This window comes from Dipodomys spectabilis, unplaced genomic scaffold (assembly GCF_019054845.1).
Source record: "Dipodomys spectabilis isolate Male_0828 unplaced genomic scaffold, ASM1905484v1 ptg000308l, whole genome shotgun sequence".
Taxonomy (NCBI): domain Eukaryota; kingdom Metazoa; phylum Chordata; class Mammalia; order Rodentia; family Heteromyidae; genus Dipodomys; species Dipodomys spectabilis.
This window is the reverse complement of record NW_024870985.1, coordinates 2455141-2470022: the sequence shown is the minus strand read 5'-3', so window position 1 is coordinate 2470022 and position 14882 is coordinate 2455141.

Here is a 14882-nt window from a genome sequence, read left to right as displayed (position 1 = left end):
TTAGAGCCAGATGTAGGCAGTTAGGACCATAGTGCTGGATGGAGAGTGGTCGTGTGCCAAAGGACTCAGCTCTAGTTCTCCAAACTTTCTCAGAGTGCTAAAGTAGAGGGTCAACTTACTGCTCCGGTTGAGTAGATTGTAGCCGTCAAAGATGGAATCAGTAGAACTCAGGTGAGAAGAATTGGAAGCAGATATACCCAGTCCGCTGGCAGTGTCCTACGGGGACCAGCCTATCTGGCTGCCACGCCTGAATGTTTGCAACCGCGGCAGAGCTATGCAGGCGCACTTGTGCAGCAATGCAAACTGTGTACCCTGGCCAAACTTCACGGGTGTACAGGAATCCACGGCGGATTTACAAGGAGATGTTTCACCCGAACAGCCGGAGGCCAGCCGGGAGCAAGATTCCGGAATTCTTCCTACGAAGCCTTGAAAGCAGTGATACGCTCTTATGTTGTAATAACCAAGAACCTCATTCTGAGTGATCCCGGCAGAAGTCATTCGGCTGAACACAACCGTGAACTCATTAGAACCAAATGTAGGAAGTGCCGTCCATAGTGTTGGATGGACAGTGGTCGCGTGCCAAACAACTGAGCACTAGTTCTCCAAACTTTTACAGAGTGCACTAAGTAGAGGTTCAACTTACTCCTCTGGTTGAGTACAGTGTAGCCGTCAAAGCTGGAATCAGTAGCACTCAGGGGAGAAGAACGGGAAGCAGATATACCCAATCTGCTGGCAGTATCCTACGGGGACCAGCCTATCTGGCTGCCACGCCTGAATGTTTGCAAAAGTGGCAGAGCTATGCAGGCGCAATTGTGTAGCATTGCAAACTTCGTACCCTGGCCAAACTTCACGGGTGTACAAGAAACCACGGGGGATTTACAAGGAGATGTTCACCCGAAACGGCTGGAGGCCTGCCGGCAGCAAGATTCCGGAATTCTTCCTAAGAAGCCTTGACAGCAGTGAAACACACCTATGTTGCAATAACTCACAACCTCATTCTGAGTGTTCCCGGCAGAGGTCATTCGGCTGAACACACCCGTGGATTAATTAGAGCCAGATGTAGGCAGTGCCGTCAATAGTGCTGGATGGACAATGGTCGTGTGCCAAACAACTGAGCTCTAGTTCTCCAAACTTTCACAGAGTGCCATAAGTAGAGGTTCAACTTACAGCTCCAGTCGAGTAGAGTGCAGCCGTGACAGCTGGAATCAGTAGCACACAGGTGAGAAGAACGGGAAGCAGATATACCCAGTCCACTGGCAGTGTCCTATCTGGCTGCCACGCCTGAATGTTTGCAGCCGCCACAGAGCTATGCTGGCACAATTGTGCAGCAATGCAAACTGTGTACCCTGGCCAAACTTCACGGGAGTACAAGAAACCACGGGGGATTTACAAGGAGATGTTCACCCGGAAGAGCCGGATGCGGCCGGCAGCAAGATTCCGGAATTCTTCCTAAGAAGCCTGGAAAGCAGTGAAACGCTCCCATGTTGCAGTAACTCCGAACCTCATTCTGAGTGTTCCCGGCAGAGGTCATTCGGCTGAACACAACCGTGGACTAATTAGATTCAGATGTATGCAGTGGCGTCCATAGTGCTTGATGGACATTGGTGCGTGCCAAACAAATGAGCTCTAGTTCTCCAAACTTTCCCAGAGTGCCATAATTAGAGGTTCATCTTACTGCTCCGGTTGAGTAGAGTGTAGCGGTCAAAGCTGGAATCAGTAGCACTCAGCTGAGAAGAACGGGAAGCAGATATACCCAGTCAGCTGGCAGTGTCTTACGGGGAGCAGCCTATCTGGCTGACACGCCTGAATGTTTGCAACCGCGGCATAGCTATGCAGGCGCAATTGTGCAGCAATGCAAACTACGTACCCTGGCCAAACTTCACGGGTGTACAAGAAACCATGGGGGATATATAAAGAGATGTTCACCTGGAACAGCCGGAGGCCTGCCGGTCGCAAGATTCCGGAATTCTTCCTAAGAAGTCTTGAAAGCAGTGAAACGCTCATATGTTGCAAAAACTCAGAACCTCATTCTGACTGTTCCCGGCAAAGGTCATTCTGCTGAACACAACCGTGGACTAATTAGAGCCAAATGTATGCCGTGCCATCCATAGTGCTGGATGGACAGTGGACACGTGCCAAACAACTGAGCTCTAGTTCTCGAAACTTTCACAGAGTGCCATAAGTAGAGGTTCAACTTACTGCTCCGGTTGAGTAGAGTGTAGCTGTCAAAGCTAGAATCAGTAGCACTTAAGTGAGAAAAACGGGAAGCAGATATAGCCAGTTCGAAGGCAGTGTCCTACAGCCACCAGCCTATTTTGCTGCCTGGCCCAAATGTTTGGAACCGCGGCAGAGCTATGCAGGCGCAATTGTGCAGCAATGCAAACTGCTTACCCTGGCCAAACTTCACGGGTGTAGAAGAAACCACGGGGGATTTACAAGGAGGTGTTCACCCGGAACTGCAGGAGGCCTGTCGGCAGAAAGATTCGAGAATTCTTCCTAAGAAGCTTTGAAAGCAGTGAAACGCTCCTATGTTGCCATAACTCAGAACCTCATTCTGAGTGTTCCCGGCCGAGGTCATTCAGGTTAACACAACCGTGGACTAATTAGAGCCAGATGTAGGCAGTGCCGTCCATAGTGCTGGATGGACAATGGTCACATGCCAAAATACTGAGCTCTAGTTCTCCAAACTTTCACAGAGTGCCATAAGTAGAGGTTCAACTTACTTCTCCGGTGGAGTAGAGTGTAGACGTCAAAGCTGGAATCAGTTGCACTCAGGTGAGAAGAACGGGAAGCAGATATAATCAGTCCGCTGGCAGTGTCCTACGGGGACCAGCCTATCTGGCTGCCACGCCTAAATGTTTGCAACCGCGGAAGAGGTATGCAGGTACAATTGTGCAGCAATGCAAACTGCATGGCCTGGCGAAACTTCACTGGTGTACAAGAAACCACTGGGGATTTACAAGGAGATGTTCACAAGGAACAGCCCGAGGCCTGCCAAAAGCAAGATTCCAGAATTTTTCCTAAGAAGCCTTGAAAGCAGTGACACGCTGCTATGTTGCAATAACTCAGCACCTCATTCTGAGTGTTCCCGGCAGAGGTCATTCGGCTGAATACAACCGTGGCCTAATTAGAGCCAGATGTAGGCAGGGCGGTCCATAGTGCTGGATGGAGAGTGGTCACGTGCAAAACAACTGAACTCTAGTTCTCCAAACTTTCACAGAGTGCCATAAGTACAGGTTCAACTTACTGCTCCGGTTGAGTAGAGTGTAGCGGTCAAAGCTGGAATCAGTAGCATTAAGGTGAGAAGAATGGGAAGCAGATATACCCAGTCAGCTGGCAGTGTCCTACGGTGACCAGCCTATCTGGCTGCCACGCCTGAATATTTGCAACTGCTTAAGAGCTTTGCAGGTGCAATTGTGCAGCAATGCAATCTGAGTACCTTCCCAAAGTTCACGGGTTAAGAAGAAACCACGGGGGATTTACAAGGAGATGTTCACCTGGAACAGCCGTAGGCCAGCCGGCAGCAAGATTCCGGAATTCTTCCTAAGAAGCCTTGAAAGCAGTGAAACGCTCCTATGTTGCAGTAACTCAGAACCTCATTCTGAGTCTTCCCGGCAGAGGTCATTCGGCTGAACACAACCGTGGACTAATTAGAGCCAGATGTATGCAGTGCCGTCCATAGTGCTAGATGGACAGTGGTCGTGTGCCAAACAACTGAGCTCTAGTTGTACAAACTTTCACAGAGTGCCATAAGTAGAGGTTCAACTTACTGCACCGGTTGAGTAGCATGTGGCTGTCAAAGCTGGAATCAGTAGCACTCAGGTGAGAAGAACGGGAAGCAGATATACCCAGTCCGCTGGAATTGTCCTACCGGGACCAGCCTATCTGGCTCCCACGCCTGAATGTTTGCAACCACGGCAGAGCTATGCAGACACAATTGTGCAGCAATGCAAACTGCGCACCCTGGCCAAACTTCACGGGTGTAGAAGAAACCACGGGGGATTTACAAGGAGATGTTCACCCGGAAGAGCTGGAGGCCTGCCGGGAGCAAGATTCCGGAATGCTTCCTAAGAAGCCTTGAAAGCAGTGAAACGCTCCCATGTTGCAGTAACTCAGAACCTCATTCTGAGTGTTCCCGGCAGAGGTCATTGGGCTGAACACACCCGTGGACTAATTAGAGACAGATATAGGCAGTGCCGTCCATAGTGCTGGATGGACAGTGGTCGAGTGCCAAACAACTGAGCTCTAGGTCTCCAAACTTTCACAGAGTGCCATAAGTAGAGGTTCAACTTACTGCTCTGGTTGAGTAGAGTGTAGCCGTCAAAGCTGAAATCAGTAGCATTCAGGTGGGAAGAACGGGAAGCAGATATACCCAGTAAGCTAGCAGTGTCCTACGGGGACCAGCCTATCTGCCTGCCACCCCAGAATGTTTGCAAGCTCGGTAGAGGTGTTCAGGTAATTGTGCAGCAATGCAAACTGCGTACCCTGGACAAACTTCACGGGTGTACAAAAACCACTGGGGATTTTAAAGAAGATGTTCACTCGGAACAGGCGGAGGCCTGTCGGCAGCAAGATTCCAGAACTCTTCATAAGATGTATTGAAAGCAGTGAAAAGCTCCTATGTTGCAATAACTCAGAACCTCATTCTGAGTGTTCCAAGCAGAGGTATTTCGGCTGAATACAACCGCGGACTAATTAGAGCCAGATGGAGGCAGTGCAGTCCATAGTGCTGGATGGACAGTTGTCGCGTGTGAAACAACTGAGCTCTAGTTCTCCAAACTTTCACAGTGTTCCATAAGTAGAGGTTCAACTTACTGCTCCGGTTGAGTAGAGTGTAGCCGTCAAAGCTGGAATCACTAGCACTCAGGTGAGAAGAATTGGAAGCAGATATACCCAGTCCGCTGGCAGTGTCCTACGGGAATCAGCCTATCTGGCTGCCACGCCTGAATGTTTGCAACCGCGGCAGAACTATGCAGGCGCAATTGTGCAGCAATGCAAACTGCGTACCCTGGCCAAACTTCACGGGTGTACAAGAAACCACGGGGGATTTACAAGGAGATGTTCACCTGGAACAGCCGGAGGCCTACCTGCAGCAAGATTCCTGAATTCTTCCTAAGAAGCATTGAAAGCAGTGAAACGCTCCTATGTTGCAATAACTCAGAAACTCATTCTGAGTTTTCCAGGCAGAGGTTATTCGGCTGAACACAACCGCGGACTAATTAGAGCCAGATGTAGGCAGTGCCGCCATAGTGGTGGATGGACAGTGGTCGCGTGCCAAACAACTGAGCTCTAGATCTCCAAACTTTCACAGAGGGCCATAAGTTTAGGTTGAACTTCCTGCTCCAGATGAGTAGAGTGTAGATATCAAAGCTTTAATGAGTAGCACTCAGGTAAGAAAAACGGGAAGCAGATATACGCAGTCAGGTTTCACTGTACTATGGGGACCAGCCAATCTTGCAGCCACGCCTGAATGTTTGGAACCACGGCAGAACTATGCAGGCGCAATTATGCAGCAATGCAAACTGCGTACCCTGGCCAAACTTCATGGGTGTACAAGAAACCACCGGGGATTTACAAGGAGATGTTCACCCGGGACAGCCGGAGACCTGCTGGCAGCAAGATTCCGTAATTCTTCCTAAGAGTCCTTCAAAGCAGTGAAACGCTCCTATGTTGCAATAACTCAGAACCTCATTCTGACTGTTCTCAGCAGAGGTCATTCGGCTGAACACAACCATGGACTAATTAGAGCCAGATGTAGGCAGTGCCGTCCATAGTGCTGGATGGACCGTGGTCGCGTGCCAAACAACTGAGCTCTAATTCTGCAAACTTTCACAGAGTGCCCTAAGTAGAGTTTCAACTTACTGCTCCCGTTGAGTAGAGTGTAGCCCTCAAAGCTGGAATCAGTAGTACTCAGTTGAGAAGAACGGGAAGCAGATATACCCAGTCCGCTGGCAGTGTAATACGGGGACCAGCCTGCCTGGCTGCCACGCCTGAATGTTTGCAACAGCGGCAGAGTTATGCAGGCGCAATTGTGCAGCAATGCAAACTGCGTACATTGGCCAAACTTCGTGGGTGTACAAGAATCCACGGGGCATTTACAAGGAGATGTTCACCCGCAACAGCCTGAGGCCTGCCGTCAGCAAGATTCCTTAGTTCTTCCTAAGAAGACTTGAAAGCAGGGAAACGCTCCTATGTTGCAATAACTCAGATACTCATTCTGAGTGTTCTCGGCAGAGGTCATTCGGATGAACACAACAGTGGACTAATTAGAGCAAGATGTAGGTAGAGCAGTCCATAGTGCTTGATCACAGTGGTCGGGTGCCAAACACCTGAGCTCTAGTTCTGCAAACTTTCACAGAGTGCCATAAGTCGAGGTTCAACTTACTGCTCCGGTTGAGTAGAGTGTAGCCGGCAAAGCTGGAATCAGTACCACTTAAGTGAGAAAAACAGGAAGCAGATATACCCAGTCCGCTCTCCGGGTCCTACGGGGTCCAGCCTATCTGGCTGCCACGCCTGAATGTTTTGAACCGCGGCAGAGCTATGCAGGCCCAATTGTGCAGCAATGCAAACTGCGTACCCTGGCCAAACTTCACAAGTGTACAAGAAACCACGGGGGATTTACAAGGAGATGTTCACCAGGAAGAGCCGGAGACATGCGGGCAGCAAGATATAGGAATTCTTCCTAAGAGGCCTTGAAAGCAGTGAAACCCTCCCATGTTGCAATAACACAGAACCTCAGTCTGAGTGTTCCCAGCAGAGATCATGCGGCGGAACACAACCGTGGGCTAATTAGAGCCAGATGTAGGCAGTGCCGTCCATAGTGCTGGATGGAGAGTGGTCACGTGCCAAACAACTGAGCTGTAGTTCTCCATATTTTCACAGAGTGCCATAAGTAGAGGTTCAACTTACTTCTCCGGTTGAGTAGAGTGTAGCCGTCAAAGCTGGAATCAGTAGCACTCAGGTGAGAAGAACGGGAAGCAGATATACCCAGTCTGCTGGCAGTGTCCTACCTGGACCAGCCTATCTGGCTGCCACGCCAGAATGTTTGCACCCATGGCAGAGCTATGCAGGCGCAATTGTGCAGCAATGCAACCTGGGTACCCTGGCCAAACTTCACAGGTGTAGAAGAAACCACAGAGGATTTACAAGGGGATGTTCACCTGGAACAGCCGGAGGCCGGCAGGCAGCAAGTTTGCGGAATTCTTCCTAAGATGCCTTAAAAGCAGTGAAATGCTCCTATGTTGCAATAACTCAGAACCTCATTCTGAGTGTTCCCGGCAGAGGTCATTTGGATGAACACAACCGTGGACTAATGAGAGCCAGATGTAGGCAGTGCCGTCCATAGTGCTGGATGGACAGGGGTCGTGTGTCAAACAACTGAGCTCTAGTTCTAAAAACTTTCACAGAGTGCCATAAGTAGATTTTCAACTTACGGCTCCGGATGATTAGAGTGTAGCCATCAAAGCAGGAATCAATAACACACAGGTGAGAAGAACGTGAAGCAGATATACGCAGTCCCCTGGCAGTGTCCTACCGGGATCAGCCTACCTGCTGCCACGCCTGAATGTTTGCAACCGCGGCAGATCTATGCAGGTGCAATTGTGCAGTAATGCAAACTGCGTACCCTGGCCAAACTTCACGGGTGTAGAAGAAACCACGGGGGATTTACAAGGAGATGTTCACCCGGAACTGCCAGAGGCCTGTCGGCCGCAAGATTCCCGAATTCTTCCTACCAAGCCTTAGAAGCAGTGAAAGGCTCCTATGTTGCAATAACTCAGAACCTCATTCTGAGTGTTCCTGGCAGAGGTCATTCGGCTGAACACAACCGTGGACTAATTAGAGCCAGATGTAGGCAGTGCCATCCATAGTGCTGGATGGACAGTGGTCGCGTGCCAAACAACTGAGCTCTAATTCTCCAAACTTTCACAGAGTACCATAAGTAGAGGTTCAACTTATTGCGCCGGTTGAGTAGAGTGTAGAACTCCAAGCTGGAATCAGTAGCACTCAGGTGAAAAGAACGTGAAGCAGATATTCCCAGTCCGCTGGCACTGTCCTAAGGGGACCAACCTATCTGGCTGAAACGCCTGAATGTTTGCACCGGTGGCAGAGCTATGGAGGTGCAATTGTGCAGCAATGCAAACTGCGTACCCTGTCCAAACTTCACGGGTGCAGAAGAAACCACGGGGGATTTACAAGGAGATGTTCACCCGGAATAGCCAGAGACCTGCTGGCAGCAAGATTCCGGAACTCTTCCTAAAAAGCCTTGAAAGCAGTGAAACGCTCCTATGTTGTAATAACTCAGAACTTCATTCTGAGTGTTCCGGGTAGAGGCCATTCGGCTGAACACAACCGTGGAATAATTAGAACCGGATGTACGCAGTGGCGTCCATAGTGCTGGATGGAGAGTGGTCGCGTGATAAACAAATGAGCTCTAATTCTCCAAACTTTCAGAGAGTGTCGTAAGAAGAGTTTCAACTTACTGCTCCAGTTGAGTAAAGTGTAGCCTTCAAAGGTGGAATCAGTAGCACTCAGTGAGAAGAACGGGAAGCAGATATACCCAGTCCGCTGGCAATGTCCTACGGGGACCAGCCTATTTGGCTGCCACGCCTGAATGTTTGCACCCGCGGCAGAGCTATGCATCCGCAATTGTGCAGCAGTGCAAACTGCGGAGCCTGGCAAAACTTCCCGGGTGTACAAGAAACCACAGGGGATTTACAAGGAGACCTTCACCAGGAACAGCCGGAGGCCTGCCGCCAGCAAGTTTCCGGAATTCTTCCTAAGAAGCCTTGAAAGCAGTGAAACGCTCCTATGTTGCAATAACTCAGAACCTCATCCTGAGTGTTCCCGTCAGAGGTCATTCGGCTGAACACAACCGTGGACTAATTAGAGCCAGATGTAGGCAGTGCCATCCATAGTGCTGGGTGGACAGTATTCGCGTGCCAAACAACTGAGCTCTAGTTCTCGAAACTTTCACAGAGTGACATAAGTAGAGGTTCAACTTACTGCTCCGGTTGAGTAGAGTGTAGCCGTCAAAGCTGGAATCAATAGCACTCACGTGAGAAGAACGGGAAGCAGATATACCCAGTAAGCTGGTAATGTCCTACGGAGACCAGGCTATCTGGCTGCCACGCCTAAATGTTTGCAACCGCGGAAGAGGTATGCAGGTACAATTGTGCAGCAATGCAAACTGCGTGGCCTGGCGAAACCTCACTGGTGTACAAGAAACCACTGGGGATTTACAAGGAGATGTTCACAAGGAACAGCCCGAGGCCTGCCAAAAGCAAGATTCCAGAATTTTTCCTAAGAAGCCTAGAAAGCCGTGAAACGCTCCTATGTTGCAATAACTCAGCACCTCATTGTGAGTGTTCCCGGCAGAGGTCATTCGACTGAACACAACCGTGGACTAATTAGAGCCAGATGTAGGCAGTGCCGTCCATAGTGCTGGGTGGACAGTGGTCGCGTGCCAAACAACTGAGCTCTAGTTCTCGAAACTTTCACAGAGTGACATAAGTAGAGGTTCAACTTACTGCTCCGGTTGAGTAGAGTGTAGCCGTCAATTCTGGAATCATTAGCACTCAGGGGAGAAGAATGGGAAGCAGATACACCCAGTCCGCTGGCAGTGTCCTACGGGGACCAGCCTATCTGGCTTCCATGCCTGAATATTTGCAACCGCGGCAGAGCTATGCAGGCGCAATTGTGCAGCAATGTAAACTGCGTACCCTGGCCAAACTTCACGGGTATAGAAGAAACCACGGGGGATTTATAAGGAGATATTCACCCGGAGCAGCCAGAGACCTGCCGGCAGACAGATTCCGGAATTCTTCCCAAGAAGCCTTGAAAGCAGTGAAACGCTCCTATGTTGTAATAACTCAGAACCTCATTCTGAGTGTTCCTGGCAGAGGTCATTCGGCTGAACACAACCGTGGACTAATTAGAGCCAGATGTAGGCAGTGCCGTCCATAGTGCTGCATGGAGAGTGGTCGCGTGCCAAACAACTGAGCTCTAGTTCTCCAAACTTTCACAGATTGCCATAAGTAGAGGTGGCAACGTATTGCTCCGGTTGAGTAGAATGTAGCCATCAAATGTGGAATCAGTAGCACTCAGGTGAGAAGAACTTGAAGAAGATATACCCAGTCAGCTGGCAATGTCTTACAGGGACCAGCCTATGTGGCTGCGACGCCTAAATGTTTGCAAAAGCGGAAGAGGTATGCAGGTACAATTGTGCAGCAGTGCAAACTGCCTTCCCTGGCAAAACTTCACTGGTGTACAAGAAACCACTGGGGATTTACAGCGAGACGTTCACCCGGAACAGAGCGAGGCCTGCAGAAAGCAAGATTTCAGAATTCTTCCTAAGAAGACTTGAAAGCAGTGAAACGCTCCTATGTTGCAGTAACTCAGAACCTCATTCTGAGTGTTCCCGGCAGAGGTCATTCAGCTGAACACAACCGTGGACTAATTAGTGCCATATGTAGGCAGTACGGTCCATAGTGCTGGATGGAGAGTGGTCGCGTGATAAACAACTGAGCTCTAGTTCTCCAAACTTTCACAGAGTGTCATAAGTAGAGGTTCAAGTTACTGCTACAGTTGAGCAGAGTTTAGCTGTAAAAACTGGAATCAGTAGCACTCAGTGAGAAGAACGGGAAGCACATAAACCCAGTCCACTGGCAGTGTCCTATGGGGCCCAGCTTATCTGGCTGCCACGCCTGAATGTTTGCAACCGCGGCATAGCTATGCAGGCGCTATTGTGCAGCAATGCAAACTTCGCACCTTGGCCAAACTTCACGGGTGTAGAAGAAACCACGGGGGATTTACAAGGAGATGTTCACCCAGAGCAGCCGGAGCCCTGCTGGCAGCAAGATTCTGGAATTCTTCCTAAGAAGCCTTGAAAGCAGTGAAACGCTCCTATGTTGCAATAACTCAGAACCTCATTCTGAGTGTTGCCGGCAGAGGTCATTCGGCTGAACACAACCGTGGACTAATTAGAGCCAGATGTAGGCAGTGCTGTCCATAGTGCTGGATGGACAGTGGACGCGTGCCAAACAACTGAGCTCTAGTTCCCCAAACTTTCACAGAGTGCCATAAGTAGAGGTTCAACTTACTGGTCTGGTTGAGTAGAGTGTAGCAGTCAAACCTGGAATCAATAGCCCCCAGGTGAGAAGAACGGGAAGCAGACACACCCAGTCCGCTGGCAGTGTCCTATGGGGACCAGCCTATCTGGCTGCCACTCCTGAATGTTTGCAAAAGCGGCAGAGGTGATGGCACAATTGTGCAGCAATGCAAACTCCGAGCCCTGGTCAAACTTCACTGCTGTACAAGAAACCACGGGGGATTTACAAGGAGATGTTCACCCGGAACAGCCAGAGGCCTGCTGGCACAAGATTCTGGAATTCTTCCTAAGAAGCCTTCAAAGCTGTGAAACGATCCTATGTTGCAATAACTCAGAACCTCATTCTGAGTGTTCCCGGCAGAGGTCATTCGGCTGAACACAACCGTGGACTAATTAGAGCCAGGTGTAGGCAGTGCCGACCGTAGTGCTGGATGGAAAGTGGTCGGGTGCCAAACAACTGAGCTCTAGTTCTACAAACTTTCACAGAGTGCCATAAGTAGAGGTTCAACATACTGCTCCGGTTGAACAGAGTGTAGCCATCAACGCTGGAATCAGTAGCACTCAGGTGAGAAGAGCGGGAAGCAGATATAATCAGTCCGCTGGCAGTGTCCTACGGGGACCAACCTATGTGGATGCCATCCCTGAATGTTTGCAACCGCGGCAGAGCTATGAAGGCGCAATTGTGCAGCAATGCACACTTCGTACCCTGGCCAAACTTCACCAGTGTAGAAGAAAATACGGGGGATTTACAAGGAGATGTTCACCTTGAGCAGCCGGAGGCCTGCCGGCAGCAAGTGTCCGGAATTCTTCCTAATCAGCCTTGAAAGCAGTGAAACGCTCCTATGTTGCAATAAATCAGAACCTCATTCTGAGTGTTCCCGGCATAGGTCATTCGGCTGAACACATCCGTGGACTAATTAGAGCCAGATGTAGGCAGTGCCTCCCATAGTGCTGGATTGACAGTGGTTACGTGCCAAACAATGGAGCTCTAGTTCTCCAAACTTTCACAGAATGCCATAAGTAGAATTTCAACTTACTGCTCCGGTTGAGTAGAGTGTAGCCATCAAAGCTGGAATCATTAGCACTCAGGTGTGAAGAACGGGAAGCAGATATTCCCAGTCTGCTGGCACTGTCCTACGGTGACCAGCCTATCTGGCTGCCACGCCTGAATGTTTGCACCGGCGGCAGAGCTATGCAGGCACAATTGTGCAGCAATGAAAATTGCGCAGCCTGGCCAAACTTCACCGGTGTAGAAGAAACCACGGGCGATTTAAAAGGAGATGTTCACCCGGAATATCCAGAGGCCTGCCGGCAGCAAGATTCCGGAATTCTTCCTAAGAGGCCTTGAAAGAAGTGAAAGGCTCCTATATTGAAATAACTCAGAATCTCATTCTGAGTGTTCCCAGCAGAATTTATTCGGCTGAACACAACCGTGGACTAATTAGAGCCAGATGTAGGCAGTGCCGTTCATAGTGTTGGATGGACAGTGGTGCGTGCCATACAACTGAGCTCTAGTTCTCCAAACTTTCACAGAGTGCCATAAGTAGAGGTTCAACTTACTGCTTGGGATGAGTAGAGGGAAGCCGTCAAAGCTGAAATCAGTAGCACTCAGGTGAGAAGAACGGGAAGCAGATATTCCCAGTCTGCTCCCACTGTCCTACGGGGACCAGCCTATCTGGCTGCCACACCTGATTGTTTACAACTGCGGCAGATCTATGCAGGCGCAATTGTGAAGCAATGCAAACTGCGTAGCCTGGCCAAACTTCATGGGTGTACAAGAAACCTCGGGGGATTTACAAGTAGATGCTCACCCGGAACAGCCGGAGGCCGGCCGGCAGCAAGATTCCGGAATTCTTCCTAAGAAGCCTTGAAAGCAGTGAAATGCTCCTATGTTGCAATAACTCAGAACCTCATTCTTCGTTTTTCCGGCAGAGGTCATTCGGCTGAACACAACCGAGGACTAATAAGAGCCAGATGTAGGCAGTGCCGTCCATAGTGGTGGATGGACAGTGGTCCCGTGACAAACAACTGAGGTTTAGTTCTCCAAACTTTCACACAATGCCATAAGTAGTTTCCAGTTACTGCTCCGGTTGAGGAGAGTGTAGCCGTCAAAGCTGGAATCAGTAGCACTCAGGTGAAAAAAACGCGAAGCAGATATACCCAGTCCGCTGGCAGTGTCCTACGGGGACCAGCCTATCTGGCTGCCAAGCCTGAATGTTTGCACCCGAGCAGACTATGCAGGCGCAATTGTGCAGAAATGCAAACTGCGTACCCTGGCCAACCTTCAGGGGTGTACAAGAAACCAGATGTAGGCAGTGCCGTCCATAGTGCTGGATGGACAGTGGTCAGGTGCCAAACAACTGAGCTCTAGTTCTACAAACTTTCACAGAGTGCCATAAGTAGAGGTTCAACTTACTGCTCCAGTTGGGAAGAGTGTACCCGTCAAAGCTGGAATCAGTAGCACTCAGGTGAGAAGGACGGGAAGCAGATATACCCAGTCAGCTGGCAGTGTCCTTCGGGGACCAGCCTATCTGGCTGCCCCGCGTAAATGTTTGTGACCACGGCAGACCTATGCAGGCCCAATTCTGCAGCAATGCAAACTGCCTACCCTGGCCAAACTTCACTGTTGTACAAGAAACCACGGGGGATTTACAAGGAGATGTTCACCCGGAATAGCCGGAGGCCTGCCGGCAGCAAGATTCCGGAATTCTTCCTAAGAAGCCTTGAAAGCAGTGAAACGCTCCTATGTTGCAATAACTCAGAACCTCATTCTGAGTGTTCCCATTCATTTGTTCTGAGTTCATTTGGCTGAACACAACCATGGACTAATTAGAGCCAGATGTAGGCAGTGCAGTCCATAGTGCTGGATGGACAGTGGTCACATGCCAAACAACTGAGCTCTAGTTCTACAAACTTTCACAGAGTGCCATAAGTAGAGGTTCAACTTACTGCTCCAGATGAGTAGAGTGTAGTCGTCAAAGGTGGAATTAGTAGCACTCAGGTGAGAAGTACGGGAAGCAGATATACCCAATTAGCTGGCAGTGTCCTAGAAGGAGAAGCCTATCTGTCTGCCACACCTGAATGTTTGTAATCGTGGCAGAGCTACGCAGGTGCAATTGTGCAGCAATGCAGACTGCGTGCCCTGGCCTAACTTCTCGGGTGTAGAAGTAACCACGGGGGAATTACAAGGAGATGTTCACCTGGAACAGCCGGACTCCTGCCGGCAGCAAGATTCCGGAATTCTTCCTAAGAAACCTTGAAAGCAGTGAAACGCTCCTATGTTGCAATAACTCCGAAGCTCATTCTGAGTGTTCCCGGCAGAGGTCATTCGGCTGAACACAACCGTGGATTAATTAGAGCCACTGTAGGCAGTGCCGTCCATATCACTGGATGGACAGTGGTCGCGTGCCAAACAGCTGAGCTCTAGTTCTTCAAACTTTCACAGAGTGCCATAAGTAGAGGTTCAACTTACTGCTCCGGATGAGTAGAGTGGAGCCGTCAAAGCTGGAATCAGTAGCACTCAGGTGAAAAGAACGGGAAGCAGATATACCCAGTCCGCTGGCAGTGTCCTACGGGGCCCAGCCTTTCTGGCTTCCAGGCCGGAATGTTTGCACCGCGGCAGAGCTTTGCAGGAGCAATTGTGCAGCAATGCAAACTGCGTACCCTGGCCAAACTTCACGGGTGTACAAGAAACCAAGGGGGATATACAAGGAGATGTTCAACCGGAACAGCTGGAGACCTGCCGGCAGCAAGATTCCAGAATTCTTCCTAAGAG